This window comes from Elephas maximus, chromosome 3 (genome assembly GCF_024166365.1).
Source record: "Elephas maximus indicus isolate mEleMax1 chromosome 3, mEleMax1 primary haplotype, whole genome shotgun sequence".
NCBI classification, from domain to species: Eukaryota; Metazoa; Chordata; class Mammalia; order Proboscidea; family Elephantidae; genus Elephas; species Elephas maximus.
Genome location: NC_064821.1, coordinates 184,487,978 through 184,495,627, shown reverse-complemented (window position 1 = coordinate 184,495,627; position 7,650 = coordinate 184,487,978).

The following is a 7,650-nucleotide window of genomic DNA, read 5'->3' as shown; positions in this document are numbered from 1 at the left end:
TCACATGGTTTAAGTCATTAATAATGCTTTATGTAAACACCACCTAATTATAGCAAAGAAACTTAGAGGGCATCCCTACAAAGGGTTAAGAACCTAGTCTTGGGAGCTACATCTTGGCACTGATCCTGAAGACCTATGTGGCTTTAGATCTCTTATTCAGCCTTCTAAATGCTAGTTTCCTCAGTTTTCCCCTACTAAATCTGTAAAATGGAATCGATAAGATAATAACTAACCCACTGGTATTATGAGAAGAAAAGCTCACCTAATGTAAGTGCTGAATAAATGCTGGCTGTTGTTAAAAAAAAAAAAAAAAGTCAATGAGCTCAGCCTCTAACTAATAGGTTGAAGGTTTGAGTCCACCCAGAGGCACAGTCTAAGAAAGGCTTGGAGATCTACTTCTGAAAAATGAGCTATTGAAAACCAAATGGAACACATGAGTGAGTAGGAGTTGATTAAGGGGCACTGGTTTTCTTATGTTCCCACTGAACATCTGCAATTATTGTGTTTTAATTTTTTGTATGTCTCCACACTAGACTCTCATGTTTCTTTAGGCAGGGAATCTGTTAAATTCATATTTAAGCCCCCCCCCGCAAAAAAACCCATTGACATCCAGTGGATTCCAACTCATAGCGACCATATAGGCTAGAGTAGAGCTGCCCCATAGGGTTTCTAAGCCCGTAAATCTTTACAGAAACTGTCACATTTTCTGCCATGGAGCAGGCTAGTGGATTTAAACCAGGCAGTTAGCAGCTCAGCACTTAAACCACTCAGCGACCAGGGCTCCTCCAATTCGTATCTTAAAAAAAAAAAAACGTTGCCCTCTAGTGGATTCCAACTCATATCTAACCAAAGAAAAATACCAAACCCACTGCCGTCGAGTCGATTCCAACTCATAGTGACCCTATAGGACAGAATAGAACTGCCCCGTAGAGTTTCCAAGGAGCACCTGGCGGATTTGAACTGCCGACCTTTTGGTTAGCAGCCATAGCACTTAATCACTACGCCACCAGGGTTTCCTCATCATATCTAGTATTCACTAATTCGGAGCCCTGGTGGCATAACCAAAACAAAAAAACTGGTTGCTGTCAAGTTAATTCCAACTCAGAGTGAGGCTATAGGACAGAATGTAACTGTCCAGTATGGTTTCCGAGGAGCACCTGGTAGATTCGAACTGCCAACTTTTTGGTTAGCAACTGTAACTCTTAACCACTACACCACTAGGGTTTCCCCTAGTAATAAGCAAAAAGGTCAGCAGTTTGAATTCATCAGCCACTTCTTGAAAACCCTATGGGACAGTTTCCGCTCCTGTAGGTTCACTTTGAGTCAGAATCAACTCAACAGCAGGGGATTTTTTAACAGGTCATTCACTAATTCAACAAAAAGTTGTTGCACATCTTTGTGCCAAGTACTGTTCTAGATGCAGAGAGCAAACCAGACAAAATCCCTTCCCTCTGGGACTTAGTGAAGAGAAAGAAAAAAATTAACAATAGACATCTTACTTTGATTTTAAAAGGTTTCTCCTACCCACTAGTCCAAAAATTAACCACAACAGGCTCATCCAAACTGCAAAAGTATGGACTTTTTTTTCACCAGGAACTTTTCTGCAACATTGTACATTCGTCTTTTTGAGGTAAAAAAGGGTAGTCAATAGCTAACCCATTACCTCGTAATTTAATGAAAAAGCCCGGGTTCTTCCTTGATTTTGGTTTCAAGAGGTCTCAAAGCTACAAATGGGTAAAGAGCCAAATTCTCAGGAGTTACTTTTTTAATGCTAATACCAAACCACCAAACCCGTTGCCACTGAGTCAATTAAATGCTAACACCCATGAGCCCGTTGCTGTCCAGTTGATTTCAACTTACGGTGACCCTATAGGACAGAGTAGAACTGCCCCATAGAGTTTCCAAGGACCACCTGGTGGATTTGAACTGCCGATCTTTTGGTTAGCAGCCCTAACACTAAACCACTATGCCACCAGGGTTTTCTAACACCAAAAAACCAAACCCTGCGCTGTCTAGTCAATTCCGACTCATAGTGACCCTATAGGACAGAGTAGAACTGCCCTGTAGAGTTTCCAAGGAGCACGTAACGCTATAGCACTTAACCACTAAGCCACCAGGGTCTCCTAGCACGGTAACCATATAAATATTTCTTCACCATCAGGGCCCGATTAAGGCACTAAACGCTGATAATCTGTGGTACCCCTCCTCTGCTTACTTACGTTTGAATGGGATATATAAGTTATATATACACATATTTTATATATAACATGTATGCGTGGGTGTCTTAGCTATCCATGATGTAACGTCTTTTTAAATGTGACTATGGCACTGGGTTTTTGTTTTTTTTTTTAATAATATTAAAGATTTGAGGCAAAAGTTGCATATGCCATTTCAGCAGAATGAGGTGAACTCCATTATAACATTTTTAGTGGATGTGGGGTACTGTCGTGGATTGAATTGTGTCCCCCCCAAAAATGTGTGTCTACTTGGCTAGGCCGTGATTCCCAGTATTGTGTGATTGTCAACCATTTTGTCATCTGATGTGATTTTCCTATGTGTTGTAAATCCTACCTCTATGATATTAATGAAGCAGTTATGTTAATTAGGCAGGACTCAATTTACAAGATTAGGTTGTGTCTTAAATCAATGTCTTCTGAGATATAAGTGAAGAAAACCAGCAGAGAGACAGGGGAACCTCATACCACCTTGAAAGCAGTGCAGGGAGCAGAACACATCCTCTGGACCCAGGGTGCCTGTGCTGAGACGCTTCTAGATTAGGAGAAGATTGATGACAAGGATCCACCCCAAAGCTAATAGAGACAGAGAGCCTTCCTCTGGAGCTGCCACCTGAATACAGACTGTTAGCCTCCTAGACTGTACCCAAACCCAGTGCCGTCAAGTCGATTCCGACTCATAGCGACCCTATAGGACAGAGTAGAACTGCCCCATAGAGTTTCCAAGGAGCACCTGGCGGATTCGTAGGAGAATAAATTTCTCTTTGTCAAAGCCATCAACTTGTGGTATTTCTGTTATAGCAATACTAGATAACTGAGACAGGTACTAGGATTCTTACAATACATCACATTTTCCCCATGACCACAATTAAGTGTTCTGGAATTCTCATTCTTCACAACGTTATCCATAATTTGATACAATCCACACAGTTGAATGCCTTCACACAGTAAATAAAACACAGGTAAACCTCTTTCTGGTATTCTCTGCTTTCAGCCAAGATCCTTCTCACATCATATCCCTCATTCCATGTCATCTTCTGAATCCAGCTTGAATTTCTGGAAGTTCTCTGTCGATGTACTGCTGGAACCATTTTTGGATTATCTTCAGAAAAATTTTACTTGCGTGTGATATTAATGATAAACCAAAACTAAACCACCCTGTTGCCGTTGAGTCGATTCCAACTCATACTGCCCCTATAAGAAAGAGTAGAACTGCCCCACAGGGTTTTCAGGGAGCGACTGGTGGATTTGAACTGCTGACCTTTTGGTTAGCACCCAAGCTCTTAACCACTGCATTACTAGGGCTCCGATATTAATTTTATATATATATATATATATATATATATATATATATATATATATATATATATATATATATATATATAATTACATCATTGACCAGAACACCTAATGGTGCTTATAAGGAATCTGTAGATCAAGAGGCAGTTGTTCGGAGAGAACAAGAAGATACCGAGTGGTTTAAAATCAAGAAAGGTGTGCATAAGGGTTGTATCATTTTACCATACCTATTCAATTCGTATGCTGAGCAAATAATCCAAAAAGCTGGACTATATGAAGAACAACGGGGTATCAGGATTGGAGGAAGACTCACTAACTACCTGCGTTATGCAGATGACACAACCTTGCTTGCTCAAAGTGAAGAGGACTTGAAGCACTTACTGATGAAGATCAAAGACCACAGCCTTCAGTATGGATTGCACCTCAACATAAAGAAAACAAAGATCCTCACAACTGGACCAATTACCACATCATGATAAATGGAGAAAAGATTGAAGCTGTCAAGGATTTCACTTCACTTGGATCCACAGTCAACACTCATGGAAGCAGCAGTCAAGAAATCAAAAGACACATTGCATTGGGCAAATCTGCTGCAAAAGACCTCTTTAAAGTGTTGAAAAGCAAAGATGTCATCTTCAAGACTAAGGTGTGCCTGACTCAAGCAGTGGTGGACAATGAATAAGAAAGACCAAAGAACAATTTATGTCTTTGGATTATGGTATTGGTGAAGAATATTGAATATATCATAGACTACCAGAAGAACAAACACATCTGTCTCGGAAACCAGAGTGCTCTTTGGAAGCAAGGATGGTAAGACTTCATTGCACATACTTTGGACTTCTTATCAGAAGGTACTCATCTCTGGAGAAAGACATCATGCTTGGTAAAGTAGAGGGCCAGAGAAAAAGAGGAAGGCCCTCAAAAAGATGGAGTGACACAGTGGTTGCAACTATGGGCTCAGACATAACGACTGTGAGGATGGCACAGGACCAGGCAGTGTTTGGTTCTGTTGTACATGAGGTCGCTATGAGTTGGAACTGACTTGACGACATCTAACAAGAACAACAATAACCACATTTCTGACAGAAGGAATATTCTACATATTCTACAACAAAGAAAATGAGTCCATGAATTTAGTTGTTTGAACGATCGGTGTAAAATTGTTGATCTCCCACAATGAAAAATTGGCTTTCACCAATTTTGCTTTAAATGGCTCCTCTTAGAAAAAAAATCTAATTACCAAAAAAATCTGCGATCTTCTCTTCCTGACAGATGCCACACAGTTATCTCTTTAATTTTTGGTGACAGGGAGCAGTTAAGTGGTTGTCTGTCATTGCAATGATCAACTTATTTGAGTTCCCTCACTTTTGTGCATCATCCGGAACTGGAATTTCCATTTGTTGTCTACCAGGATGTGTACAACAGCATACGCTTGTGTTTGTATCATGGCAAAGAGCATACAAGACTGTTCTCTCAAAATGGGTCAGAGACCTGTTATCTATCAATATAACCAGTCCTTGCCCAGTAACCACTCATATTGGATTCAGTTGCACATTGGGTAAATATAGCAAGAGTTAGACTCAACAGCCCACCCTCACCTCTCGTTTATTAGGAAAAAATGGTATAGTTCAACAGACTTGCCGAGATAAGGAGTTTCAGTTACACCACAGGGGACTATAGGAGACAGATGTCAACAAAAGTATTGAAGTGGCAGGGGTTTCACAGCATAAACAGCCTTGCATGTGGATGCCCTACTGACACTGTGTGAACTTTATTTCTGTCTGGGACACTCACACACTGGAACTGGTATCAATTTTATTTAGTGACCATCTAGTTGCCTTTCACTGTGGTGCTTACTTTTCCTTCAGTCCTATCTGCTTGGCATCTATGGGTCTTTGCTTTGAACAACTGGTACCCCTGTTTTGTAGATGCCTTAAGTGGGTGCTTACCTTGCTTATTAGGTAATCCATCCCTGGTCATCATGGAAATTTATATACATTAAGCAAAAAATATTTAACCTTCTGTGAAATCTCTAATTCTTGGGAATATTTTTTCTGCATTTTCTTCATACAAGGAGACTTGCACTGACCCATTTGCAAATTGTTTTATAAATCATAGAGCAATCATATATTTTTGTTATTATTTTAGGCTAATTCAAAGATTTATTTTTTAGTAATTGTACTTTCAGCCACTTTTTTAAAAATAATTTTTATTGTGCTTTAAGTGAAAGTTTACAAATCAAGTCAGTCTGTCACATATAAGCTTATATACACCTTACTACATACTCCCATTTACTCTTCCCCTAACAAATCAGCCCGCTCCCTCCTTCCAGTCTCTCCTTTCGTGACCATTTTGCCAGTTTCTAACCCTCTCTACACTCCCATCGCCCCTCCAGACAGGAGATGCCAACACAGTCTCAAGTGTCCATCTCATACAAGTAGCTCACTCTTCATCAGCATCTCTCTCCAACACATTGTCCAGTCCCTTCCATGTCTGATGAGTTGTCTGCGGGAATGGTTCCTGTCCTGGGCCAACAGGTTTGGGGACCATGACTGCCGGGATTCTTCTAGTCTCAGTCAGACCATTAAGTCTGGACTTTTTATGAGAATTTGGGGTCTGCATCCCACTGTTCTCCTGCTCCCTCAGGGGTTCTGTGTTGTGCTCCCTGTCAGGGCAGTCATCGGTTGTGGCCGGGCACCATCTAGTTCTTCTGGTCTCAGGATGATGTAAGTCTCTAGTTCATGTGGCCCTTTCTGTCTCTTGGGCTCATAGTTATCATGTGACCTTGGTGTTCTTCATTCTCCTTTGATCCAGGTGGGTTGAGACCAATTGATGCATCTTAGATGACCACTTGTTAGCATTTAAGACCCCAGACGCCACACTTCAAAGTGGGATGTAGAATGTTTTCTTAATAGAATTTATTTTGCCAATTGACTTAGAAGTCCCCTTCAGCCATAGACCCCAAACTTCCGCCCTTGCTCGGCTGACCTTCGAAGCATTCAGCTTATCCCGGAAACTTCTTTGCTTTTGGTCCAGTCCAGTTGAGCTGACCTTCCCTGTGCTGCGTATTGTCCTTCCCTTCACCTAAAGTAGTTCTTATCTACTAACTAATCAGTAAATAACCCTCTCCCACCCTCCCTCCCTCCCCCTTCTCGTAACCACAAAAGAATGTCTTCTTCTCAGTTTATACTATTTCTTAAGATCTTATAATAGTGGTCTTATACAATATTTGTCCTTTTGCCTCTGACTAATTTCACTCAGCATAATGCCTTCCAGGTTCCTCCATGTTATGAAATATTTCACAGATTCGTCACTGTTCTTTATCGATGAGTAGTATTCCATTGTGTGAATATACCATAATTTATTTAACCATTCATCCATTGATGGACACCTTGGTTGCTTCCAGCTTTTTGCTATTGTAAACAGAGCTGCAATAAACATGGGTGTGCATATATCTGTTTGTGTGAAGGCTCTTATTTCTCTAGGGTATATTCCGAGGAGTGGGATTTCTGGGTTGTATGGTAGTTCTATTTCTAACTGTTTAAGATAATGCCAGATACATTTCCAAAGTGGTTGTACCATTTTACATTCCTACCAGCAGTGTATAAGAGTTCCAATCTCTCCGCAGCCTCTCCAACATTTATTATTTTGTGTTTTTTGGATTAATGCCAGCCTTATTGGAGTGAGATGGAATCTCATCGTAGTTTTAATTTGCATTTCTCTAATGGCTAATGATCGAGAGCATTTTCTCATGTATCTGTTAGCTGCCTGAATATCTTCTTTAGTGAAGTATGTGTTCATATCCTTTGCCCACTTCTTGATTGGGTTGTTTGTCTTTTTGTGGTTGAGTTTTAACAGAATCATATACATTTTAGAGATCAGGCGCTGGTCAGAGATGTCATAGCTGAAAATTTTTTCCCAATCTGTAGGTGGTCTTTTCACTCTTTTGGTGAAGTCTTTAGATGAGCATAGGTGTTTGATTTTTAGGAGCTCCCAGTTATCTGGTTTCTCTTCATCATTTTTAATAATGTTTTGTATTCTGTTTATGCCTTGTATTAGGGCTCCTAATGTTGTCCCTATTTTTTCTTCCATGATCTTTATCGTTTTAGTCTTTATG